Here is a 27,535-nt window from a genome sequence, read left to right on the forward strand (position 1 = left end):
GGGCCGGGGGTGGCGGCTGGGAGCCCGATCGCCGGGGGCTGCCGGCACCCCCGGCGATGGGGCTCCCAGAAGCCAGGGGGGCGGGCCGGGGGTGGCGGCTGGGAGCCCGATCGCCGGGGGCTGCCGGCACCCCCGGCGATGGGGCTCCCAGAAGCCAGGGGGGCGGGCCGGGGGTGGCGGCTGGGAGCCCGATCGCCGGGGGCTGCCGGCACCCCCGGCGATGGGGCTCCCAGAAGCCAGGGGGGCGGGCCGGGGGTGGCGGCTGGGAGCCCGATCGCCGGGGGCTGCCGGCACCCCCGGCGATGGGGCTCCCAGAAGCCAGGGGGGCGGGCCGGGGGTGGCGGCTGGGAGCCCGATCGCCGGGGGCTGCCGGCACCGCCGGCGATGGGGCTCCCAGAAGCCAGGGGGGCGGGCCGGGGGTGGCGGCTGGGAGCCCGATCGCCGGGGGCTGCCGGCACCGCCGGCGATGGGGCTCCCAGAAGCCAGGGGGGCGGGCCGGGGGTGGCGGCTGGGAGCCCGATCGCCGGGGGCTGCCGGCACCGCCGGCGATGGGGCTCCCAGAAGCCAGGGGGGCGGGCCGGGGGTGGCGGCTGGGAGCCCGATCGCCGGGGGCTGCCGGCACCGCCGGCGATGGGGCTCCCAGAAGCCAGGGGGGCGGGCCGGGGGTGGCGGCTGGGAGCCCGATCGCCGGGGGCTGCCGGCACCGCCGGCGATGGGGCTCCCAGAAGCCAGGGGGGCGGGCCGGGGGTGGCGGCTGGGAGCCCGATCGCCGGGGGCTGCCGGCACCGCCGGCGATGGGGCTCCCAGAAGCCAGGGGGGCGGGCCGGGGGTGGCGGCTGGGAGCCCGATCGCCGGGGGCTGCCGGCACCGCCGGCGATGGGGCTCCCAGAAGCCAGGGGGGCGGGCCGGGGGTGGCGGCTGGGAGCCCGATCGCCGGGGGCTGCCGGCACCGCCGGCGATGGGGCTCCCAGAAGCCAGGGGGGCGGGCCGGGGGTGGCGGCTGGGAGCCCGATCGCCGGGGGCTGCCGGCACCGCCGGCGATGGGGCTCCCAGAAGCCAGGGGGGCGGGCCGGGGGTGGCGGCTGGGAGCCCGATCGCCGGGGGCTGCCGGCACCGCCGGCGATGGGGCTCCCAGAAGCCAGGGGGGCGGGCCGGGGGTGGCGGCTGGGAGCCCGATCGCCGGGGGCTGCCGGCACCGCCGGCGATGGGGCTCCCAGAAGCCAGGGGGGCGGGCCGGGGGTGGCGGCTGGGAGCCCGATCGCCGGGGGCTGCCGGCACCGCCGGCGATGGGGCTCCCAGAAGCCAGGGGGGCGGGCCGGGGGTGGCGGCTGGGAGCCCGATCGCCGGGGGCTGCCGGCACCGCCGGCGATGGGGCTCCCAGAAGCCAGGGGGGCGGGCCGGGGGTGGCGGCTGGGAGCCCGATCGCCGGGGGCTGCCGGCACCGCCGGCGATGGGGCTCCCAGAAGCCAGGGGGGCGGGCCGGGGGTGGCGGCTGGGAGCCCGATCGCCGGGGGCTGCCGGCACCGCCGGCGATGGGGCTCCCAGAAGCCAGGGGGGCGGGCCGGGGGTGGCGGCTGGGAGCCCGATCGCCGGGGGCTGCCGGCACCGCCGGCGATGGGGCTCCCAGAAGCCAGGGGGGCGGGCCGGGGGTGGCGGCTGGGAGCCCGATCGCCGGGGGCTGCCGGCACCGCCGGCGATGGGGCTCCCAGAAGCCAGGGGGGCGGGCCGGGGGTGGCGGCTGGGAGCCCGATCGCCGGGGGCTGCCGGCACCGCCGGCGATGGGGCTCCCAGAAGCCAGGGGGGCGGGCCGGGGGTGGCGGCTGGGAGCCCGATCGCCGGGGGCTGCCGGCACCGCCGGCGATGGGGCTCCCAGAAGCCAGGGGGGCGGGCCGGGGGTGGCGGCTGGGAGCCCGATCGCGGGGGCTGCCTGCACCCCCGGCGATGGGGCTCCCAGAAGCCAGGGGGGCGGGCCGGGGGTGGCGGCTGGGAGCCCGATCGCGGGGGCTGCCTGCACCCCCGGCGATGGGGCTCCCAGAAGCCAGGGGGCGGGCCGGGGGTGGCGGCTGGGAGCCCGATCGGGGGGCGTGCCTGCACCCCCGGCGATGGGGCTCCCAGAAGCCAGGGGGGCGGGCCGGGGGTGGCGGCTGGGAGCCCGATCGGGGGGCGTGCCTGCACCCCCGGCGATGGGGCTCCCAGAAGCCAGGGGGGCGGGCCGGGGGTGGCGGCTGGGAGCCCGATCGCGGGGGGTGCCTGACCCCCCGGCGATGGGGCTCCCAGAAGCCAGGGGGGCGGGCCGGGGTGGCGGCTGGGAGCCCGATCGTGGGGGGTGCCTGACCTCCCGCGATGGGGCTCCCAGAAGCCAGGGGGGCCGTCCGGGTGTGGCTCCTGGCAACCTGATCTGGATATTTGGAAGAGTATCACAAGGGGTTGTCCAGTGTCTGTGATACTGAGATTAATATCTGTCTCTCGGCCTTGGAATATTGAGAAGGATGAAACAGGGTGAATGTCCACCCTGTGCCACATTGGGAGTAATATCAGCCTGTCCCCTCCATGGATATTAGGAACAATATCCCAGACTGGGTGTACGCCTCCTGCTGTACAGAGTGCAATATCATCCTCTCCCTCCCAGGATAGTAATTACAATATCACTGGGCGGGAGCACACAGCCTGTGAATTATTATCATCCTCTCCAACTCCGTATACTAGGAACTATATCTCAGAAAAACTGTCCCCTCAGTGCCATATTCGGACAAATAGCAAAGGCTTCTTTCGGGAATATTAGGAGCAATATTACCACGTAGCTATCCATCCATTGCTATAATTGGAGTCATGTGATACTCTACCCCCGTTCATATTAGGATCAGTGTCACGTGGTGAGTGTACACCTGCTGCGATATTAAAACTAAAGTCCTGCTTTCCGACCCTGGTTATTAAGAACAGCATCACAAGTAGGTTTACACTTCCTGTGGCATGAGGAATAATAATATGATTATTAATCATCAATGATCGATTTTAATAATTATCAATGATACTAAAAATTCATAAGATACCATTATTAATTATGGATAATGATTTTGAATACATGATTATGCCTGCTTTCAATTAATTATTAATATTAATGTCATCAAATAATATTATTAGTTCCTAATACTAATCATTATTGTATTCCCAGCATCACTGGGTATTGATTTAAGTCACATTAATCGCTAATATCATCATATAATTATTAATAGTGATATTACTAATAATTATGATTACAAATGGTTAACCTTTTAAACCAGTATTCATTTTTACTCTCTTTATTGTGATCATTAATATCAATAATTATTATTAATATTAATATAATTATTAATATTAATGATTAATAGACTTGCTCCTGATGTAAACCCGGGAGAGGACGATGTTAATTTCTATATCACAACGGTGTACACCCCCCGTGACAGAGTTTCCAAGTTCTGCTTGGGAGAGGAGGATATGACAATCAGTTTCACTGGAAGTAGAAACAACGGTGGGATACTGTTCTGAATATTCAGGGAGGAAGAGGCTGATGTGACTCCTAATACAGAGGGGGTTACTCCCTCTGAGGGTGTGCACACTGGGGGTGTACAATCGTCTGAGAAGGAGTTGAAAATTTTCCGATGGGGAGATGATATTACTCAGAATATGAGAAAGAGGCAGGGGGTCCACAAGGCTCCCAGAAGCCAGGGGGGCGGGCCGGGGGTGGCGGCTGGGAGCCCGATCGCGGGGGGTGCCTGCACCCCCGGCGATGGGGCTCCCAGAAGCCAGGGGGGCGGGCCGGGGGTGGCGGCTGGGAGCCCGATCGCGGGGGGTGCCGGCACCCCCGGCGATGGGGCTCCCAGAAGCCAGGGGGGCGGGCCGGGGGTGGCGGCTGGGAGCCCGTTCGGGGGGCGTGCCTGCACCCCCGGCGATGGGGCTCCCAGAAGCCAGGGGGGCGGGCCGGGGGTGGCGGCTGGGAGCCCGATCGCGGGGGGTGCCGGCACCCCCGGCGATGGGGCTCCCAGAAGCCAGGGGGGCGGGCCGGGGGTGGCGGCTGGGAGCCCGATCGCGGGGGGTGCCTGACCCCCCGGCGATGGGGCTCCCAGAAGCCAGGGGGGCGGGCCGGGGTGGCGGCTGGGAGCCCGATCGTGGGGGGTGCCTGACCCCCCGCGATGGGGCTCCCAGAAGCCAGGGGGGCCGTCCGGGTGTGGCTCCTGGCAACCTGATCTGGATATTTGGAAGAGTATCACAAGGGGTTGTCCAGTGTCTGTGATACTGAGATTAATATCTGTCTCTCGGCCTTGGAATATTGAGAAGGATGAAACAGGGTGAATGTCCACCCTGTGCCACATTGGGAGTAATATCAGCCTGTCCCCTCCATGGATATTAGGAACAATATCCCAGACTGGGTGTACGCCTCCTGCTGTACAGAGTGCAATATCATCCTCTCCCTCCCAGGATAGTAATTACAATATCACTGGGCGGGAGCACACAGCCTGTGAATTATTATCATCCTCTCCAACTCCGTATACTAGGAACTATATCTCAGAAAAACTGTCCCCTCAGTGCCATATTCGGACAAATAGCAAAGGCTTCTTTCGGGAATATTAGGAGCAATATTACCGCGTAGCTATCCATCCATTGCTATAATTGGAGTCATGTGATACTCTACCCCCGTTCATATTAGGATCAGTGTCACGTGGTGAGTGTACACCTGCTGCGATATTAAAACTAAAGTCCTGCTTTCCGACCCTGGTTATTAAGAACAGCATCACAAGTAGGTTTACACTTCCTGTGGCATGAGGAATAATAATATGATTATTAATCATCAATGATCGATTTTAATAATTATCAATGATACTAAAAATTCATAAGATACCATTATTAATTATGGATAATGATTTTGAATACATGATTGTGCCTGCTTTCAATTAATTATTAATATTAATGTCATCAAATAATATTATTAGTTCCTAATACTAATCATTATTGTATTCCCAGCATCACTGGGTATTGATTTAAGTCACATTAATCGCTAATATCATCATATAATTATTAATAGTGATATTACTAATAATTATGATTACAAATGGTTAACCTTTTAAACCAGTATTCATTTTTACTCTCTTTATTGTGATCATTAATATCAATAATTATTATTAATATTAATATAATTATTAATATTAATGATTAATAGACTTGCTCCTGATGTAAACCCGGGAGAGGACGATGTTAATTTCTATATCACAATGGTGTACACCCCCCGTGACAGAGTTTCCAAGTTCTGCTTGGGAGAGGAGGATATGACAATCAGTTTCACTGGAAGTAGAAACAACGGTGGGATACTGTTCTGAATATTCAGGGAGGAAGAGGCTGATGTGACTCCTAATACAGAGGGGGTTACTCCCTCTGAGGGTGTGCACACTGGGGGTGTACAATCGTCTGAGAAGGAGTTGAAAATTTTCCGATGGGGAGATGATATTACTCAGAATATGAGAAAGAGGCAGGGGGTCCACAAGGCTCCCAGAAGCCAGGGGGGCGGGCCGGGGGTGGCGGCTGGGAGCCCGATCGCGGGGGGTGCCGGCACCCCCGGCGATGGGGCTCCCAGAAGCCAGGGGGGCGGGCCGGGGGTGGCGGCTGGGAGCCCGATCGCGGGGGGTGCCGGCACCCCCGGCGATGGGGCTCCCAGAAGCCAGGGGGGCGGGCCGGGGGTGGCGGCTGGGAGCCCGATCGCGGGGGGTGCCGGCACCCCCGGCGATGGGGCTCCCAGAAGCCAGGGGGGCGGGCCGGGGGTGGCGGCTGGGAGCCCGATCGCGGGGGGTGCCGGCACCCCCGGCGATGGGGCTCCCAGAAGCCAGGGGGGCGGGCCGGGGGTGGCGGCGGGGAGCCCGATCGCCGGGGGTGCCGGCACCCCCGGCGATGGGGCTCCCAGAAGCCAGGGGGGCGGGCCGGGGGTGGCGGCGGGGAGCCCGATCGCCGGGGGTGCCGGCACCCCCGGCGATGGGGCTCCCAGAAGCCAGGGGGGCGGGCCGGGGGTGGCGGCGGGGAGCCCGATCGCCGGGGGTGCCGGCACTCTCGGCGATGGGGCTCCCAGAAGCCAGGGGGGCGGGCCGGGGGTGGCGGCGGGGAGCCCGATCGCCGGGGGTGCCGGCACCCCCGGCGATGGGGCTCCCAGAAGCCAGGGGGGCGGGCCGGGGGTGGCGGCGGGGAGCCCGATCGCCGGGGGTGCCGGCACCCCCGGCGATGGGGCTCCCAGAAGCCAGGGGGGCGGGCCGGGGGTGGCGGCGGGGAGCCCGATCGCCGGGGGTGCCGGCACCCCCGGCGATGGGGCTCCCAGAAGCCAGGGGGGCGGGCCGGGGGTGGCGGCGGGGAGCCAGGGGGGCGGGCCGGGGGTGGCGGCGGGGAGCCCGATCGCCGGGGGTGCCGGCACCCCCGGCGATGGGGCTCCCAGAAGCCAGGGGGGCGGGCCGGGGGTGGCGGCGGGGAGCCCGATCGCCGGGGGTGCCGGCACCCCCGGCGATGGGGCTCCCAGAAGCCAGGGGGGCGGGCCGGGGGTGGCGGCGGGGAGCCCGATCGCCGGGGGTGCCGGCACCCCCGGCGATGGGGCTCCCAGAAGCCAGGGGGGCGGGCCGGGGGTGGCGGCGGGGAGCCCGATCGCCGGGGGTGCCGGCACCCCCGGCGATGGGGCTCCCAGAAGCCAGGGGGGCGGGCCGGGGGTGGCGGCGGGGAGCCCGATCGCCGGGGGTGCCGGCACCCCCGGCGATGGGGCTCCCAGAAGCCAGGGGGGCGGGCCGGGGCTGGCGGCGGGGAGCCCGATCGCGGGGGGTGCCTGCACCCCCGGCGATGGGGCTCCCAGAAGCCAGGGGGGCGGGCCGGGGGTGGCGGCTGGGAGCCCGATCGCGTGGGGTGCCTGACCCACCGGCGATGGGGCTCCCAGAAGCCAGGGGGGCGGGCCGGGGGTGGCGGCTGGGAGCCCGATCGCGGGGGGTGCCTGACCCCCCGGCGATGGGGCTCCCAGAAGCCAGGGGGGCGGGCCGGGGTGGCGGCTGGGAGCCCGATCGTGGGGGGTGCCTGACCCCCCGCGATGGGGCTCCCAGAAGCCAGGGGGGCCGTCCGGGTGTGGCTCCTGGCAACCTGATCTGGATATTTGGAAGAGTATCACAAGGGGTTGTCCAGTGTCTGTGATACTGAGATTAATATCTGTCTCTCGGCCTTGGAATATTGAGAAGGATGAAACAGGGTGAATGTCCACCCTGTGCCACATTGGGAGTAATATCAGCCTGTCCCCTCCATGGATATTAGGAACAATATCCCAGACTGGGTGTACGCCTCCTGCTGTACAGAGTGCAATATCATCCTCTCCCTCCCAGGATAGTAATTACAATATCACTGGGCGGGAGCACACAGCCTGTGAATTATTATCATCCTCTCCAACTCCGTATACTAGGAACTATATCTCAGAAAAACTGTCCCCTCAGTGCCATATTCGGACAAATAGCAAAGGCTTCTTTCGGGAATATTAGGAGCAATATTACCGCGTAGCTATCCATCCATTGCTATAATTGGAGTCATGTGATACTCTACCCCCGTTCATATTAGGATCAGTGTCACGTGGTGAGTGTACACCTGCTGCGATATTAAAACTAAAGTCCTGCTTTCCGACCCTGGTTATTAAGAACAGCATCACAAGTAGGTTTACACTTCCTGTGGCATGAGGAATAATAATATGATTATTAATCATCAATGATCGATTTTAATAATTATCAATGATACTAAAAATTCATAAGATACCATTATTAATTATGGATAATGATTTTGAATACATGATTATGCCTGCTTTCAATTAATTATTAATATTAATGTCATCAAATAATATTATTAGTTCGTAATACTAATCATTATTGTATTCCCAGCATCACTGGGTATTGATTTAAGTCACATTAATCGCTAATATCATCATATAATTATTAATAGTGATATTACTAATAATTATGATTACAAATGGTTAACCTTTTAAACCAGTATTCATTTTTACTCTCTTTATTGTGATCATTAATATCAATAATTATTATTAATATTAATATAATTATTAATATTAATGATTAATAGACTTGCTCCTGATGTAAACCCGGGAGAGGACGATGTTAATTTCTATATCACAACGGTGTACACCCCCCGTGACAGAGTTTCCAAGTTCTGCTTGGGAGAGGAGGATATGACAATCAGTTTCACTGGAAGTAGAAACAACGGTGGGATACTGTTCTGAATATTCAGGGAGGAAGAGGCTGATGTGACTCCTAATACAGAGGGGGTTACTCCCTCTGAGGGTGTGCACACTGGGGGTGTACAATCGTCTGAGAAGGAGTTGAAAATTTTCCGATGGGGAGATGATATTACTCAGAATATGAGAAAGAGGCAGGGGGTCCACAAGGCTCCCAGAAGCCAGGGGGGCGGGCCGGGGGTGGCGGCTGGGAGCCCGATCGCGGGGGGTGCCTGCACCCCCGGCGATGGGGCTCCCAGAAGCCAGGGGGGCGGGCCGGGGGTGGCGGCTGGGAGCCCGATCGCGGGGGGTGCCTGCACCCCCGGCGATGGGGCTCCCAGAAGCCAGGGGGGCGGGCCGGGGGTGGCGGCTGGGAGCCCGATCGCGGGGGGTGCCTGCACCCCCGGCGATGGGGCTCCCAGAAGCCAGGGGGGCGGGCCGGGGGTGGCGGCTGGGAGCCCGATCGCGGGGGGTGCCTGCACCCCCGGCGATGGGGCTCCCAGAAGCCAGGGGGGCGGGCCGGGGGTGGCGGCTGGGAGCCCGATCGCCGGGGGTGCCTGCACCCCCGGCGATGGGGCTCCCAGAAGCCAGGGGGGCGGGCCGGGGGTGGCGGCTGGGAGCCCGATCGCCGGGGGTGCCTGCACCCCCGGCGATGGGGCTCCCAGAAGCCAGGGGGGCGGGCCGGGGGTGGCGGCTGGGAGCCCGATCGCCGGGGGTGCCTGCACCCCCGGCGATGGGGCTCCCAGAAGCCAGGGTGGCGGGCCGGGGGTGGCGGCTGGGAGCCCGATCGCGGGGGGTGCCTGCACCCCCGGCGATGGGGCTCCCAGAAGCCAGGGGGGCGGGCCGGGGGTGGCGGCTGGGAGCCCGATCGCGGGGGGTGCCTGCACCCCCGGCGATGGGGCTCCCAGAAGCCAGGGGGGCGGGCCGGGGGTGGCGGCTGGGAGCCCGATCGCGGGGGGTGCCTGCACCCCCGGCGATGGGGCTCCCAGAAGCCAGGGGGGCGGGCCGGGGGTGGCGGCTGGGAGCCCGATCGCGGGGGGTGCCTGCACCCCCGGCGATGGGGCTCCCAGAAGCCAGGGGGGCGGGCCGGGGGTGGCGGCTGGGAGCCCGATCGCGGGGGGTGCCTGCACCCCCGGCGATGGGGCTCCCAGAAGCCAGGGGGGCGGGCCGGGGGTGGCGGCTGGGAGCCCGATCGCGGGGGGTGCCTGCACCCCCGGCGATGGGGCTCCCAGAAGCCAGGGGGGCGGGCCGGGGGTGGCGGCTGGGAGCCCGTTCGGGGGGCGTGCCTGCACCCCCGGCGATGGGGCTCCCAGAAGCCAGGGGGGCGGGCCGGGGGTGGCGGCTGGGAGCCCGATCGCGGGGGGTGCCTGCACCCCCGGCGATGGGGCTCCCAGAAGCCAGGGGGGCGGGCCGGGGGTGGCGGCTGGGAGCCCGATCGCGTGGGGTGCCTGCACCCCCGGCGATGGGGCTCCCAGAAGCCAGGGGGGCGGGCCGGGTGTGGCGGCTGGGAGCCCGATCGCGGGGGGTGCCTGACCCCCCGGCGATGGGGCTCCCAGAAGCCAGGGGGGCGGGCCGGGGTGGCGGCTGGGAGCCCGATCGTGGGGGGTGCCTGACCCCCCGCGATGGGGCTCCCAGAAGCCAGGGGGGCCGTCCGGGTGTGGCTCCTGGCAACCTGATCTGGATATTTGGAAGAGTATCACAAGGGGTTGTCCAGTGTCTGTGATACTGAGATTAATATCTGTCTCTCAGCCTTGGAATATTGAGAAGGATGAAACAGGGTGAATGTCCACCCTGTGCCACATTGGGAGTAATATCAGCCTGTCCCCTCCATGGATATTAGGAACAATATCCCAGACTGGGTGTACGCCTCCTGCTGTACAGAGTGCAATATCATCCTCTCCCTCCCAGGATAGTAATTACAATATCACTGGGCGGGAGCACACAGCCTGTGAATTATTATCATCCTCTCCAACTCCGTATACTAGGAACTATATCTCAGAAAAACTGTCCCCTCAGTGCCATATTCGGACAAATAGCAAAGGCTTCTTTCGGGAATATTAGGAGCAATATTACCGCGTAGCTATCCATCCATTGCTATAATTGGAGTCATGTGATACTCTACCCCCGTTCATATTAGGATCAGTGTCACGTGGTGAGTGTACACCTGCTGCGATATTAAAACTAAAGTCCTGCTTTCCGACCCTGGTTATTAAGAACAGCATCACAAGTAGGTTTACACTTCCTGTGGCATGAGGAATAATAATATGATTATTAATCATCAATGATCGATTTTAATAATTATCAATGATACTAAAAATTCATAAGATACCATTATTAATTATGGATAATGATTTTGAATACATGATTATGCCTGCTTTCAATTAATTATTAATATTAATGTCATCAAATAATATTATTAGTTCGTAATACTAATCATTATTGTATTCCCAGCATCACTGGGTATTGATTTAAGTCACATTAATCGCTAATATCATCATATAATTATTAATAGTGATATTACTAATAATTATGATTACAAATGGTTAACCTTTTAAACCAGTATTCATTTTTACTCTCTTTATTGTGATCATTAATATCAATAATTATTATTAATATTAATATAATTATTAATATTAATGATTAATAGACTTGCTCCTGATGTAAACCCGGGAGAGGACGATGTTAATTTCTATATCACAACGGTGTACACCCCCCGTGACAGAGTTTCCAAGTTCTGCTTGGGAGAGGAGGATATGACAATCAGTTTCACTGGAAGTAGAAACAACGGTGGGATACTGTTCTGAATATTCAGGGAGGAAGAGGCTGATGTGACTCCTAATACAGAGGGGGTTACTCCCACTGAGGGTGTGCACACTGGGGGTGTACAATCGTCTGAGAAGGAGTTGAAAATTTTCCGATGGGGAGATGATATTACTCAGAATATGAGAAAGAGGCAGGGGGTCCACAAGGCTCCCAGAAGCCAGGGGGGCGGGCCGGGGGTGGCGGCTGGGAGCCCGATCGCGGGGGGTGCCGGCACCCCCGGCGATGGGGCTCCCAGAAGCCAGGGGGGCGGGCCGGGGGTGGCGGCTGGGAGCCCGATCGCGGGGGGTGCCGGCACCCCCGGCGATGGGGCTCCCAGAAGCCAGGGGGGCGGGCCGGGGGTGGCGGCTGGGAGCCCGATCGCGGGGGGTGCCGGCACCCCCGGCGATGGGGCTCCCAGAAGCCAGGGGGCGGGCCGGGGGTGGCGGCTGGGAGCCCGATCGCGGGGGGTGCCGGCACCCCCGGCGATGGGGCTCCCAGAAGCCAGGGGGGCGGGCCGGGGGTGGCGGCGGGGAGCCCGATCGCCGGGGGTGCCGGCACCCCCGGCGATGGGGCTCCCAGAAGCCAGGGGGGCGGGCCGGGGGTGGCGGCGGGGAGCCCGATCGCCGGGGGTGCCGGCACCCCCGGCGATGGGGCTCCCAGAAGCCAGGGGGGCGGGCCGGGGGTGGCGGCGGGGAGCCCGATCGCCGGGGGTGCCGGCACCCCCGGCGATGGGGCTCCCAGAAGCCAGGGGGGCGGGCCGGGGGTGGCGGCGGGGAGCCCGATCGCCGGGGGTGCCGGCACCCCCGGCGATGGGGCTCCCAGAAGCCAGGGGGGCGGGCCGGGGGTGGCGGCGGGGAGCCCGATCGCCGGGGGTGCCGGCACCCCCGGCGATGGGGCTCCCAGAAGCCAGGGGGGCGGGCCGGGGGTGGCGGCGGGGAGCCCGATCGCCGGGGGTGCCGGCACCCCCGGCGATGGGGCTCCCAGAAGCCAGGGGGGCGGGCCGGGGGTGGCGGCGGGGAGCCAGGGGGGCGGGCCGGGGGTGGCGGCGGGGAGCCCGATCGCCGGGGGTGCCGGCACCCCCGGCGATGGGGCTCCCAGAAGCCAGGGGGGCGGGCCGGGGGTGGCGGCGGGGAGCCCGATCGCCGGGGGTGCCGGCACCCCCGGCGATGGGGCTCCCAGAAGCCAGGGGGGCGGGCCGGGGGTGGCGGCGGGGAGCCCGATCGCCGGGGGTGCCGGCACCCCCGGCGATGGGGCTCCCAGAAGCCAGGGGGGCGGGCCGGGGGTGGCGGCGGGGAGCCCGATCGCCGGGGGTGCCGGCACCCCCGGCGATGGGGCTCCCAGAAGCCAGGGGGGCGGGCCGGGGGTGGCGGCGGGGAGCCCGATCGCCGGGGGTGCCGGCACCCCCGGCGATGGGGCTCCCAGAAGCCAGGGGGGCGGGCCGGGGCTGGCGGCGGGGAGCCCGATCGCGGGGGGTGCCTGCACCCCCGGCGATGGGGCTCCCAGAAGCCAGGGGGGCGGGCCGGGGGTGGCGGCTGGGAGCCCGATCGCGTGGGGTGCCTGACCCACCGGCGATGGGGCTCCCAGAAGCCAGGGGGGCGGGCCGGGGGTGGCGGCTGGGAGCCCGATCGCGGGGGGTGCCTGACCCCCCGGCGATGGGGCTCCCAGAAGCCAGGGGGGCGGGCCGGGGTGGCGGCTGGGAGCCCGATCGTGGGGGGTGCCTGACCCCCCGCGATGGGGCTCCCAGAAGCCAGGGGGGCCGTCCGGGTGTGGCTCCTGGCAACCTGATCTGGATATTTGGAAGAGTATCACAAGGGGTTGTCCAGTGTCTGTGATACTGAGATTAATATCTGTCTCTCGGCCTTGGAATATTGAGAAGGATGAAACAGGGTGAATGTCCACCCTGTGCCACATTGGGAGTAATATCAGCCTGTCCCCTCCATGGATATTAGGAACAATATCCCAGACTGGGTGTACGCCTCCTGCTGTACAGAGTGCAATATCATCCTCTCCCTCCCAGGATAGTAATTACAATATCACTGGGCGGGAGCACACAGCCTGTGAATTATTATCATCCTCTCCAACTCCGTATACTAGGAACTATATCTCAGAAAAACTGTCCCCTCAGTGCCATATTCGGACAAATAGCAAAGGCTTCTTTCGGGAATATTAGGAGCAATATTACCGCGTAGCTATCCATCCATTGCTATAATTGGAGTCATGTGATACTCTACCCCCGTTCATATTAGGATCAGTGTCACGTGGTGAGTGTACACCTGCTGCGATATTAAAACTAAAGTCCTGCTTTCCGACCCTGGTTATTAAGAACAGCATCACAAGTAGGTTTACACTTCCTGTGGCATGAGGAATAATAATATGATTATTAATCATCAATGATCGATTTTAATAATTATCAATGATACTAAAAATTCATAAGATACCATTATTAATTATGGATAATGATTTTGAATACATGATTATGCCTGCTTTCAATTAATTATTAATATTAATGTCATCAAATAATATTATTAGTTCGTAATACTAATCATTATTGTATTCCCAGCATCACTGGGTATTGATTTAAGTCACATTAATCGCTAATATCATCATATAATTATTAATAGTGATATTACTAATAATTATGATTACAAATGGTTAACCTTTTAAACCAGTATTCATTTTTACTCTCTTTATTGTGATCATTAATATCAATAATTATTATTAATATTAATATAATTATTAATATTAATGATTAATAGACTTGCTCCTGATGTAAACCCGGGAGAGGACGATGTTAATTTCTATATCACAACGGTGTACACCCCCCGTGACAGAGTTTCCAAGTTCTGCTTGGGAGAGGAGGATATGACAATCAGTTTCACTGGAAGTAGAAACAACGGTGGGATACTGTTCTGAATATTCAGGGAGGAAGAGGCTGATGTGACTCCTAATACAGAGGGGGTTACTCCCTCTGAGGGTGTGCACACTGGGGGTGTACAATCGTCTGAGAAGGAGTTGAAAATTTTCCGATGGGGAGATGATATTACTCAGAATATGAGAAAGAGGCAGGGGGTCCACAAGGCTCCCAGAAGCCAGGGGGGCGGGCCGGGGGTGGCGGCTGGGAGCCCGATCGCGGGGGGTGCCTGCACCCCCGGCGATGGGGCTCCCAGAAGCCAGGGGGGCGGGCCGGGGGTGGCGGCTGGGAGCCCGATCGCGGGGGGTGCCTGCACCCCCGGCGATGGGGCTCCCAGAAGCCAGGGGGGCGGGCCGGGGGTGGCGGCTGGGAGCCCGATCGCGGGGGGTGCCTGCACCCCCGGCGATGGGGCTCCCAGAAGCCAGGGGGGCGGGCCGGGGGTGGCGGCTGGGAGCCCGATCGCGGGGGGTGCCTGCACCCCCGGCGATGGGGCTCCCAGAAGCCAGGGGGGCGGGCCGGGGGTGGCGGCTGGGAGCCCGATCGCCGGGGGTGCCTGCACCCCCGGCGATGGGGCTCCCAGAAGCCAGGGGGGCGGGCCGGGGGTGGCGGCTGGGAGCCCGATCGCCGGGGGTGCCTGCACCCCCGGCGATGGGGCTCCCAGAAGCCAGGGGGGCGGGCCGGGGGTGGCGGCTGGGAGCCCGATCGCCGGGGGTGCCTGCACCCCCGGCGATGGGGCTCCCAGAAGCCAGGGTGGCGGGCCGGGGGTGGCGGCTGGGAGCCCGATCGCGGGGGGTGCCTGCACCCCCGGCGATGGGGCTCCCAGAAGCCAGGGGGGCGGGCCGGGGGTGGCGGCTGGGAGCCCGATCGCGGGGGGTGCCTGCACCCCCGGCGATGGGGCTCCCAGAAGCCAGGGGGGCGGGCCGGGGGTGGCGGCTGGGAGCCCGATCGCGGGGGGTGCCTGCACCCCCGGCGATGGGGCTCCCAGAAGCCAGGGGGGCGGGCCGGGGGTGGCGGCTGGGAGCCCGATCGCGGGGGGTGCCTGCACCCCCGGCGATGGGGCTCCCAGAAGCCAGGGGGGCGGGCCGGGGGTGGCGGCTGGGAGCCCGATCGCGGGGGGTGCCTGCACCCCCGGCGATGGGGCTCCCAGAAGCCAGGGGGGCGGGCCGGGGGTGGCGGCTGGGAGCCCGATCGCGGGGGGTGCCTGCACCCCCGGCGATGGGGCTCCCAGAAGCCAGGGGGGCGGGCCGGGGGTGGCGGCTGGGAGCCCGTTCGGGGGGCGTGCCTGCACCCCCGGCGATGGGGCTCCCAGAAGCCAGGGGGGCGGGCCGGGGGTGGCGGCTGGGAGCCCGATCGCGGGGGGTGCCTGCACCCCCGGCGATGGGGCTCCCAGAAGCCAGGGGGGCGGGCCGGGGGTGGCGGCTGGGAGCCCGATCGCGTGGGGTGCCTGCACCCCCGGCGATGGGGCTCCCAGAAGCCAGGGGGGCGGGCCGGGTGTGGCGGCTGGGAGCCCGATCGCGGGGGGTGCCTGACCCCCCGGCGATGGGGCTCCCAGAAGCCAGGGGGGCGGGCCGGGGTGGCGGCTGGGAGCCCGATCGTGGGGGGTGCCTGACCCCCCGCGATGGGGCTCCCAGAAGCCAGGGGGGCCGTCCGGGTGTGGCTCCTGGCAACCTGATCTGGATATTTGGAAGAGTATCACAAGGGGTTGTCCAGTGTCTGTGATACTGAGATTAATATCTGTCTCTCAGCCTTGGAATATTGAGAAGGATGAAACAGGGTGAATGTCCACCCTGTGCCACATTGGGAGTAATATCAGCCTGTCCCCTCCATGGATATTAGGAACAATATCCCAGACTGGGTGTACGCCTCCTGCTGTACAGAGTGCAATATCATCCTCTCCCTCCCAGGATAGTAATTACAATATCACTGGGCGGGAGCACACAGCCTGTGAATTATTATCATCCTCTCCAACTCCGTATACTAGGAACTATATCTCAGAAAAACTGTCCCCTCAGTGCCATATTCGGACAAATAGCAAAGGCTTCTTTCGGGAATATTAGGAGCAATATTACCGCGTAGCTATCCATCCATTGCTATAATTGGAGTCATGTGATACTCTACCCCCGTTCATATTAGGATCAGTGTCACGTGGTGAGTGTACACCTGCTGCGATATTAAAACTAAAGTCCTGCTTTCCGACCCTGGTTATTAAGAACAGCATCACAAGTAGGTTTACACTTCCTGTGGCATGAGGAATAATAATATGATTATTAATCATCAATGATCGATTTTAATAATTATCAATGATACTAAAAATTCATAAGATACCATTATTAATTATGGATAATGATTTTGAATACATGATTATGCCTGCTTTCAATTAATTATTAATATTAATGTCATCAAATAATATTATTAGTTCCTAATACTAATCATTATTGTATTCCCAGCATCACTGGGTATTGATTTAAGTCACATTAATCGCTAATATCATCATATAATTATTAATAGTGATATTACTAATAATTATGATTACAAATGGTTAACCTTTTAAACCAGTATTCATTTTTACTCTCTTTATTGTGATCATTAATATCAATAATTATTATTAATATTAATATAATTATTAATATTAATGATTAATAGACTTGCTCCTGATGTAAACCCGGGAGAGGACGATGTTAATTTCTATATCACAACGGTGTACACCCCCCGTGACAGAGTTTCCAAGTTCTGCTTGGGAGAGGAGGATATGACAATCAGTTTCACTGGAAGTAGAAACAACGGTGGGATACTGTTCTGAATATTCAGGGAGGAAGAGGCTGATGTGACTCCTAATACAGAGGGGGTTACTCCCACTGAGGGTGTGCACACTGGGGGTGTACAATCGTCTGAGAAGGAGTTGAAAATTTTCCGATGGGGAGATGATATTACTCAGAATATGAGAAAGAGGCAGGGGGTCCACAAGGCTCCCAGAAGCCAGGGGGGCGGGCCGGGGGTGGCGGCTGGGAGCCCGATCGCGGGGGGTGCCTGCACCCCCGGCGATGGGGCTCCCAGAAGCCAGGGGGGCGGGCCGGGGGTGGCGGCTGGGAGCCCGATCGCGGGGGGTGCCTGCACCCCCGGCGATGGGGCTCCCAGAAGCCAGGGGGGCGGGCCGGGGGTGGCGGCTGGGAGCCCGATCGCGGGGGGTGCCTGCACCCCCGGCGATGGGGCGCCCAGAAGCCAGGGGTGCGGGCCGGGGGTGGCGGCTGGGAGCCCGATCGCGGGGGGTGCCTGCACCCCCGGCGATGGGGCGCCCGGAAGCCAGGGGGGCGGGCCGGGGGTGGCGGCTGGGAGCCCGATCGCGGGGGGTGCCTGCACCCCCGGCGATGGGGCGCCCGGAAGCCAGGGGGGCGGGCCGGGGGTGGCGGCTGGGAGCCCGATCGCGGGGGGTGCCTGCACCCCCGGCGATGGGGCGCCCGGAAGCCAGGGGGGCGGGCCGGGGGTGGCGGCTGGGAGCCCGATCGCGGGGGGTGCCTGCACCCCCGGCGATGGGGCGCCCAGAAGCCAGGGGGCGGGCCGGGGGTGGCGGTTGGGAGCCCGATCGCGGGGGGTGCCTGCACCCCCGGCGATGGGGCGCCCAGAAGCCAGGGGGGCGGGCCGGGGGTGGCGGCTGGGAGCCCGATCGCGGGGGGTGCCTGCACCCCCGGCGATGGGGCGCCCAGAAGCCAGGGGGGCGGGCCGGGGGTGGCGGCTGGGAGCCCGATCGCGGGGGGTGCCTGCACCCCCGGCGATGGGGCGCCCAGAAGCCAGGGGGGCGGGCCGGGGGTGGCGGCTGGGAGCCCGATCGCGGGGGGTGCCTGCACCCCCGGCGATGGGGCGCCCAGAAGCCAGGGGGGCGGGCCGGGGGTGGCGGCTGGGAGCCCGATCGCGGGGGGTGCCTGCACCCCCGGCGATGGGGCTCCCAGAAGCCAGGGGGGCGGGCCGGGGGTGGCGGCTGGGAGCCCGATCGCGGGGGGTGCCTGCACCCCCGGCGATGGGGCTCCCAGAAGCCAGGGGGGCGGGCCGGGGGTGGCGGCTGGGAGCCCGATCGCGGGGGGTGCCTGCACCCCCGGCGATGGGGCTCCCAGAAGCCAGGGGGGCGGGCCGGGGGTGGCGGCTGGGAGCCCGATCGCGGGGGGTGCCTGCACCCCCGGCGATGGGGCTCCCAGAAGCCAGGGGGGCGGGCCGGGGGTGGCGGCTGGGAGCCCGATCGCGGGGGGTGCCTGCACCCCCGGCGATGGGGCTCCCAGAAGCCAGGGGGGCGGGCCGGGGGTGGCGGCTGGGAGCCCGATCGCGGGGGGTGCCTGCACCCCCGGCGATGGGGCTCCCAGAAGCCAGGGGGGCGGGCCGGGGGTGGCGGCTGGGAGCCCGATCGCGGGGGGTGCCTGCACCCCCGGCGATGGGGCTCCCAGAAGCCAGGGGGGCGGGCCGGGGGTGGCGGCTGGGAGCCCGATCGCGGGGGGTGCCTGACCCCCCGGCGATGGGGCTCCCAGAAGCCAGGGGGGCGGGCCGGGGGTGGCGGCTGGGAGCCCGATCGCGGGGGGTGCCTGACCCCCCGGCGATGGGGCTCCCAGAAGCCAGGGGGGCGGGCCGGGGTGGCGGCTGGGAGCCCCATCGTGGGGGGTGCCTGACCCCCCGCGATGGGGCTCCCAGAAGCCAGGGGGGCCGTCCGGGTGTGGCTCCTGGCAACCTGATCTGGATATTTGGAAGAGTATCACAAGGGGTTGTCCAGTGTCTGTGATACTGAGATTAATATCTGTCTCTCGGCCTTGGAATATTGAGAAGGATGAAACAGGGTGAATGTCCACCCTGTGCCACATTGGGAGTAATATCAGCCTGTCCCCTCCATGGATATTAGGAACAATATCCCAGACTGGGTGTACGCCTCCTGCTGTACAGAGTGCAATATCATCCTCTCCCTCCCAGGATAGTAATTACAATATCACTGGGCGGGAGCACACAGCCTGTGAATTATTATCATCCTCTCCAACTCCGTATACTAGGAACTATATCTCAGAAAAACTGTCCCCTCAGTGCCATATTCGGACAAATAGCAAAGGCTTCTTTCGGGAATATTAGGAGCAATATTACCGCGTAGCTATCCATCCATTGCTATAATTGGAGTCATGTGATACTCTACCCCCGTTCATATTAGGATCAGTGTCACGTGGTGAGTGTACACCTGCTGCGATATTAAAACTAAAGTCCTGCTTTCCGACCCTGGTTATTAAGAACAGCATCACAAGTAGGTTTACACTTCCTGTGGCATGAGGAATAATAATATGATTATTAATCATCAATGATCGATTTTAATAATTATCAATGATACTAAAAATTCATAAGATACCATTATTAATTATGGATAATGATTTTGAATACATGATTATGCCTGCTTTCAATTAATTATTAATATTAATGTCATCAAATAATATTATTAGTTCCTAATACTAATCATTATTGTATTCCCAGCATCACTGGGTATTGATTTAAGTCACATTAATCGCTAATATCATCATATAATTATTAATAGTGATATTACTAATAATTATGATTACAAATGGTTAACCTTTTAAACCAGTATTCATTTTTACTCTTTATTGTGATCATTAATATCAATAATTATTATTAATATTAATATAATTATTAATATTAATGATTAATAGACTTGCTCCTGATGTAAACCCGGGAGAGGACGATGTTAATTTCTATATCACAACGGTGTACACCCCCCGTGACAGAGTTTCCAAGTTCTGCTTGGGAGAGGAGGATATGACAATCAGTTTCACTGGAAGTAGAAACAACGGTGGGATACTGTTCTGAATATTCAGGGAGGAAGAGGCTGATGTGACTCCTAATACAGAGGGGGTTACTCCCTCTGAGGGTGTGCACACTGGGGGTGTACAATCGTCTGAGAAGGAGTTGAAAATTTTCCGATGGGGAGATGATATTACTCAGAATATGAGAAAGAGGCAGGGGGTCCACAAGGCTCCCAGAAGCCAGGGGGGCGGGCCGGGGGTGGCGGCTGGGAGCCCGATCGCGGGGGGTGCCTGCACCCCCGGCGATGGGGCTCCCAGAAGCCAGGGGGGCGGGCCGGGGGTGGCGGCTGGGAGCCCGATCGCGGGGGGTGCCTGCACCCCCGGCGATGGGGCTCCCAGAAGCCAGGGGGGCGGGCCGGGGGTGGCGGCTGGGAGCCCGATCGCGGGGGGTGCCTGCACCCCCGGCGATGGGGCTCCCAGAAGCCAGGGGGGCGGGCCGGGGGTGGCGGCTGGGAGCCCGATCGCGGGGGGTGCCTGCACCCCCGGCGATGGGGCTCCCAGAAGCCAGGGGGGCGGGCCGGGGGTGGCGGCTGGGAGCCCGATCGCGGGGGGTGCCTGCACCCCCGGCGATGGGGCTCCCAGAAGCCAGGGGGGCGGGCCGGGGGTGGCGGCTGGGAGCCCGATCGCGGGGGGTGCCTGCACCCCCGGCGATGGGGCTCCCAGAAGCCAGGGGGGCGGGCCGGGGGTGGCGGCTGGGAGCCCGATCGCGGGGGGTGCCTGCACCCCCGGCGATGGGGCTCCCAGAAGCCAGGGGGCGGGCCGGGGGTGGCGGCTGGGAGCCCGATCGCGGGGGGTGCCTGCACCCCCGGCGATGGGGCTCCCAGAAGCCAGGGGGGCGGGCCGGGGGTGGCGGCTGGGAGCCCGATCGCGGGGGGTGCCTGCACCCCCGGCGATGGGGCTCCCAGAAGCCAGGGGGGCGGGCCGGGGGTGGCGGCTGGGAGCCCGATCGCGGGGGGTGCCTGCACCCCCGGCGATGGGGCTCCCAGAAGCCAGGGGGGCGGGCCGGGGGTGGCGGCTGGGAGCCCGATCGCGGGGGGTGCCTGCACCCCCGGCGATGGGGCTCCCAGAAGCCAGGGGGGCGGGCCGGGGGTGGCGGCTGGGAGCCCGATCGCGGGGGGTGCCTGCACCCCCGGCGATGGGGCTCCCAGAAGCCAGGGGGGCGGGCCGGGGGTGGCGGCTGGGAGCCCGATCGCGGGGGGTGCCTGCACCCCCGGCGATGGGGCTCCCAGAAGCCAGGGGGGCGGGCCGGGGGTGGCGGCTGGGAGCCCGATCGCGGGGGGTGCCTGCACCCCCGGCGATGGGGCTCCCAGAAGCCAGGGGGGCGGGCCGGGGGTGGCGGCTGGGAGCCCGATCGCGGGGGGTGCCTGCACCCCCGGCGATGGGGCTCCCAGAAGCCAGGGGGGCGGGCCGGGGGTGGCGGCTGGGAGCCCGATCGCGGGGGGTGCCTGCACCCCCGGCGATGGGGCTCCCAGAAGCCAGGGGGGCGGGCCGGGGGTGGCGGCTGGGAGCCCGATCGCGGGGGGTGCCTGCACCCCCGGCGATGGGGCTCCCAGAAGCCAGGGGGGCGGGCCGGGGGTGGCGGCTGGGAGCCCGATCGCGGGGGGTGCCTGCACCCCCGGCGATGGGGCTCCCAGAAGCCAGGGGGGCGGGCCGGGGGTGGCGGCTGGGAGCCCGATCGCGGGGGGTGCCTGCACCCCCGGCGATGGGGCTCCCAGAAGCCAGGGGGGCGGGCCGGGGGTGGCGGCTGGGAGCCCGATCGCGGGGGGTGCCTGCACCCCCGGCGATGGGGCTCCCAGAAGCCAGGGGGGCGGGCCGGGGGTGGCGGCTGGGAGCCCGATCGCGGGGGGTGCCTGCACCCCCGGCGATGGGGCTCCCAGAAGCCAGGGGGGCGGGCCGGGGGTGGCGGCTGGGAGCCCGATCGCGGGGGGTGCCTGCACCCCCGGCGATGGGGCTCCCAGAAGCCAGGGGGGCGGGCCGGGGGTGGCGGCTGGGAGCCCGATCGCCGGGGGTGCCTGCACCCCCGGCGATGGGGCTCCCAGAAGCCAGGGGGGCGGGCCGGGGGTGGCGGCTGGGAGCCCGATCGGGGGGCGTGCCGGCACCCCCGGCCCGGCACCCCCGGCGATGGGGCTCCCAGAAGCCAGGGGGGCGGGCCGGGGGTGGCGGCTGGGAGCCCGATCGCGGGGGGTGCCTGCACCCCCGGCGATGGGGCTCCCAGAAGCCAGGGGGGCGGGCCGGGGGTGGCGGCTGGGAGCCCGATCGGGGGGTGTGCCTGCACCCCCGGCGATGGGGCTCCCAGAAGCCAGGGGGGCGGGCCGGGGGTGGCGGCTGGGAGCCCGATCGCGTGGGGTGCCTGACCCCCCGGCGATGGGGCTCCCAGAAGCCAGGGGGGCGGGCCGGGGGTGGCGGCTGGGAGCCCGATCGCGGGGGTTGCCTGACCCCCCGCGATGGGGCTCCCAGAAGCCAGGGGGGCCGTCCGGGTGTGGCTCCTGGCAACCTGATCTGGATATTTGGAAGAGTATCACAAGGGGTTGTCCAGTGTCTGTGATACTGAGATTAATATCTGTCTCTCGGCCTTGGAATATTGAGAAGGATGAAACAGGGTGAATGTCCACCCTGTGCCACATTGGGAGTAATATCAGCCTGTCCCCTCCATGGATATTAGGAACAATATCCCAGACTGGGTGTACGCCTCCTGCTGTACAGAGTGCAATATCATCCTCTCCCTCCCAGGATAGTAATTACAATATCACTGGGCGGGAGCACACAGCCTGTGAATTATTATCATCCTCTCCAACTCCGTATACTAGGAACTATATCTCAGAAAAACTGTCCCCACAGTGCCATATTCGGACAAATAGCAAAGGCTTCTTTCGGGAATATTAGGAGCAATATTACCGCGTAGCTATCCATCCATTGCTATAATTGGAGTCATGTGATACTCTACCCCCGTTCATATTAGGATCAGTGTCACGCGGTGAGTGTACACCTGCTGCGATATTAAAACTAAAGTCCTGCTTTCCGACCCTGGTTATTAAGAACAGCATCACAAGTAGGTTTACACTTCCTGTGGCATGAGGAATAATAATATGATTATTAATCATCAATGATCGATTTTAATAATTATCAATGATACTAAAAATTCATAAGATACCATTATTAATTATGGATAATGATTTTGAATACATGATTATGCCTGCTTTCAATTACTTATTAATATTAATGTCATCAAATAATATTATTAGTTCCTAATACTAATCATTATTGTATTCCCAGCATCACTGGGTATTGATTTAAGTCACATTAATCGCTAATATCATCATATAATTATTAATAGTGATATTACTAATAATTATGATTACAAATGGTTAACCTTTTAAACCAGTATTCATTTTTACTCTCTTTATTGTGATCATTAATATCAATAATTATTATTAATATTAATATAATTATTAATATTAATGATTAATAGACTTGCTCCTGATGTAAACCCGGGAGAGGACGATGTTAATTTCTATATCACAACGGTGTACACCCCCCGTGACAGAGTTTCCAAGTTCTGCTTGGGAGAGGAGGATATGACAATCAGTTTCACTGGAAGTAGAAACAACGGTGGGATACTGTTCTGAATATTCAGGGAGGAAGAGGCTGATGTGACTCCTAATACAGAGGGGGTTACTCCCTCTGAGGGTGTGCACACTGGGGGTGTACAATCGTCTGAGAAGGAGTTGAAAATTTTCCGATGGGGAGATGATATTACTCAGAATATGAGAAAGAGGCAGGGGGTCCACAAGGCTCCCAGAAGCCAGGGGGGCGGGCCGGGGGTGGCGGCTGGGAGCCCGATCGCGGGGGGTGCCTGCACCCCCGGCGATGGGGCTCCCAGAAGCCAGGGGGGCGGGCCGGGGGTGGCGGCTGGGAGCCCGATCGCGGGGGGTGCCTGCACCCCCGGCGATGGGGCTCCCAGAAGCCAGGGGGCGGGCCGGGGGTGGCGGCTGGGAGCCCGATCGCGGGGGGTGCCTGCACCCCCGGCGATGGGGCTCCCAGAAGCCAGGGGGGCGGGCCGGGGGTGGCGGCTGGGAGCCCGATCGCGGGGGGTGCCTGCACCCCCGGCGATGGGGCTCCCAGAAGCCAGGGGGGCGGGCCGGGGGTGGCGGCTGGGAGCCCGATCGCGGGGGGTGCCTGCACCCCCGGCGATGGGGCTCCCAGAAGCCAGGGGGGCGGGCCGGGGGTGGCGGCTGGGAGCCCGATCGCGGGGGGTGCCTGCACCCCCGGCGATGGGGCTCCCAGAAGCCAGGGGGGCGGGCCGGGGGTGGCGGCTGGGAGCCCGATCGCGGGGGGTGCCTGCACCCCCGGCGATGGGGCTCCCAGAAGCCAGGGGGGCGGGCCGGGGGTGGCGGCTGGGAGCCCGATCGCGGGGGGTGCCTGCACCCCCGGCGATGGGGCTCCCAGAAGCCAGGGGGGCGGGCCGGGGGTGGCGGCTGGGAGCCCGATCGCGGGGGGTGCCTGCACCCCCGGCGATGGGGCTCCCAGAAGCCAGGGGGGCGGGCCGGGGGTGGCGGCTGGGAGCCCGATCGCGGGGGGTGCCTGCACCCCCGGCGATGGGGCTCCCAGAAGCCAGGGGGGCGGGCCGGGGGTGGCGGCTGGGAGCCCGATCGCGGGGGGTGCCTGCACCCCCGGCGATGGGGCTCCCAGAAGCCAGGGGGGCGGGCCGGGGGTGGCGGCTGGGAGCCCGATCGCGGGGGGTGCCTGCACCCCCGGCGATGGGGCTCCCAGAAGCCAGGGGGGCGGGCCGGGGGTGGCGGCTGGGAGCCCGATCGCGGGGGGTGCCTGCACCCCCGGCGATGGGGCTCCCAGAAGCCAGGGGGGCGGGCCGGGGGTGGCGGCTGGGAGCCCGATCGCGGGGGGTGCCTGCACCCCCGGCGATGGGGCTCCCAGAAGCCAGGGGGGCGGGCCGGGGGTGGCGGCTGGGAGCCCGATCGCGGGGGGTGCCTGCACCCCCGGCGATGGGGCTCCCAGAAGCCAGGGGGGCGGGCCGGGGGTGGCGGCTGGGAGCCCGATCGCGGGGGGTGCCTGCACCCCCGGCGATGGGGCTCCCAGAAGCCAGGGGGGCGGGCCGGGGGTGGCGGCTGGGAGCCCGATCGCGGGGGGTGCCTGCACCCCCGGCGATGGGGCTCCCAGAAGCCAGGGGGGCGGGCCGGGGGTGGCGGCTGGGAGCCCGATCGCGGGGGGTGCCTGCACCCCCGGCGATGGGGCTCCCAGAAGCCAGGGGGGCGGGCCGGGGGTGGCGGCTGGGAGCCCGATCGCGGGGGGTGCCTGCACCCCCGGCGATGGGGCTCCCAGAAGCCAGGGGGGCGGGCCGGGGGTGGCGGCTGGGAGCCCGATCGCCGGGGGTGCCTGCACCCCCGGCGATGGGGCTCCCAGAAGCCAGGGGGGCGGGCCGGGGGTGGCGGCTGGGAGCCCGATCGGGGGGCGTGCCGGCACCCCCGGCGATGGGGCTCCCAGAAGCCAGGGGGGCGGGCCGGGGGTGGCGGCTGGGAGCCCGATCGCGGGGGGTGCCTGCACCCCCGGCGATGGGGCTCCTAGAAGCCAGGGGGGCGGGCCGGGGGTGGCGGCTGGGAGCCCGATCGGGGGGCGTGCCTGCACCCCCGGCGATGGGGCTCCCAGAAGCCAGGGGGGCGGGCCGGGGGTGGCGGCTGGGAGCCCGATCGCGTGGGGTGCCTGACCCCCCGGCGATGGGGCTCCCAGAAGCCAGGGGGGCGGGCCGGGGGTGGCGGCTGGGAGCCCGATCGCGGGGGTTGCCTGACCCCCCGCGATGGGGCTCCCAGAAGCCAGGGGGGCCGTCCGGGTGTGGCTCCTGGCAACCTGATCTGGATATTTGGAAGAGTATCACAAGGGGTTGTCCAGTGTCTGTGATACTGAGATTAATATCTGTCTCTCGGCCTTGGAATATTGAGAAGGATGAAACAGGGTGAATGTCCACCCTGTGCCACATTGGGAGTAATATCAGCCTGTCCCCTCCATGGATATTAGGAACAATATCCCAGACTGGGTGTACGCCTCCTGCTGTACAGAGTGCAATATCATCCTCTCCCTCCCAGGATAGTAATTACAATATCACTGGGCGGGAGCACACAGCCTGTGAATTATTATCATCCTCTCCAACTCCGTATACTAGGAACTATATCTCAGAAAAACTGTCCCCACAGTGCCATATTCGGACAAATAGCAAAGGCTTCTTTCGGGAATATTAGGAGCAATATTACCGCGTAGCTATCCATCCATTGCTATAATTGGAGTCATGTGATACTCTACCCCCGTTCATATTAGGATCAGTGTCACGCGGTGAGTGTACACCTGCTGCGATATTAAAACTAAAGTCCTGCTTTCCGACCCTGGTTATTAAGAACAGCATCACAAGTAGGTTTACACTTCCTGTGGCATGAGGAATAATAATATGATTATTAATCATCAATGATCGATTTTAATAATTATCAATGATACTAAAAATTCATAAGATACCATTATTAATTATGGATAATGATTTTGAATACATGATTATGCCTGCTTTCAATTACTTATTAATATTAATGTCATCAAATAATATTATTAGTTCCTAATACTAATCATTATTGTATTCCCAGCATCACTGGGTATTGATTTAAGTCACATTAATCGCTAATATCATCATATAATTATTAATAGTGATATTACTAATAATTATGATTACAAATGGTTAACCTTTTAAACCAGTATTCATTTTTACTCTCTTTATTGTGATCATTAATATCAATAATTATTATTAATATTAATATAATTATTAATATTAATGATTAATAGACTTGCTCCTGATGTAAACCCGGGAGAGGACGATGTTAATTTCTATATCACAACGGTGTACACCCCCCGTGACAGAGTTTCCAAGTTCTGCTTGGGAGAGGAGGATATGACAATCAGTTTCACTGGAAGTAGAAACAACGGTGGGATACTGTTCTGAATATTCAGGGAGGAAGAGGCTGATGTGACTCCTAATACAGAGGGGGTTACTCCCTCTGAGGGTGTGCACACTGGGGGTGTACAATCGTCTGAGAAGGAGTTGAAAATTTTCCGATGGGGAGATGATATTACTCAGAATATGAGAAAGAGGCAGGGGGTCCACAAGGCTCCCAGAAGCCAGGGGGGCGGGCCGGGGGTGGCGGCTGGGAGCCCGATCGCGGGGGGTGCCTGCACCCCCGGCGATGGGGCTCCCAGAAGCCAGGGGGGCGGGCCGGGGGTGGCGGCTGGGAGCCCGATCGCGGGGGGTGCCTGCACCCCCGGCGATGGGGCTCCCAGAAGCCAGGGGGCGGGCCGGGGGTGGCGGCTGGGAGCCCGATCGCGGGGGGTGCCTGCACCCCCGGCGATGGGGCTCCCAGAAGCCAGGGGGGCGGGCCGGGGGTGGCGGCTGGGAGCCCGATCGCGGGGGGTGCCTGCACCCCCGGCGATGGGGCTCCCAGAAGCCAGGGGGGCGGGCCGGGGGTGGCGGCTGGGAGCCCGATCGCGGGGGGTGCCTGCACCCCCGGCGATGGGGCTCCCAGAAGCCAGGGGGGCGGGCCGGGGGTGGCGGCTGGGAGCCCGATCGCGGGGGGTGCCTGCACCCCCGGCGATGGGGCTCCCAGAAGCCAGGGGGGCGGGCCGGGGGTGGCGGCTGGGAGCCCGATCGCGGGGGGTGCCTGCACCCCCGGCGATGGGGCTCCCAGA

The sequence above is a fragment of the Macaca mulatta genome, chromosome 4, assembly GCF_049350105.2.
Source record: "Macaca mulatta isolate MMU2019108-1 chromosome 4, T2T-MMU8v2.0, whole genome shotgun sequence".
In the NCBI taxonomy this organism is placed as follows: domain Eukaryota; kingdom Metazoa; phylum Chordata; class Mammalia; order Primates; family Cercopithecidae; genus Macaca; species Macaca mulatta.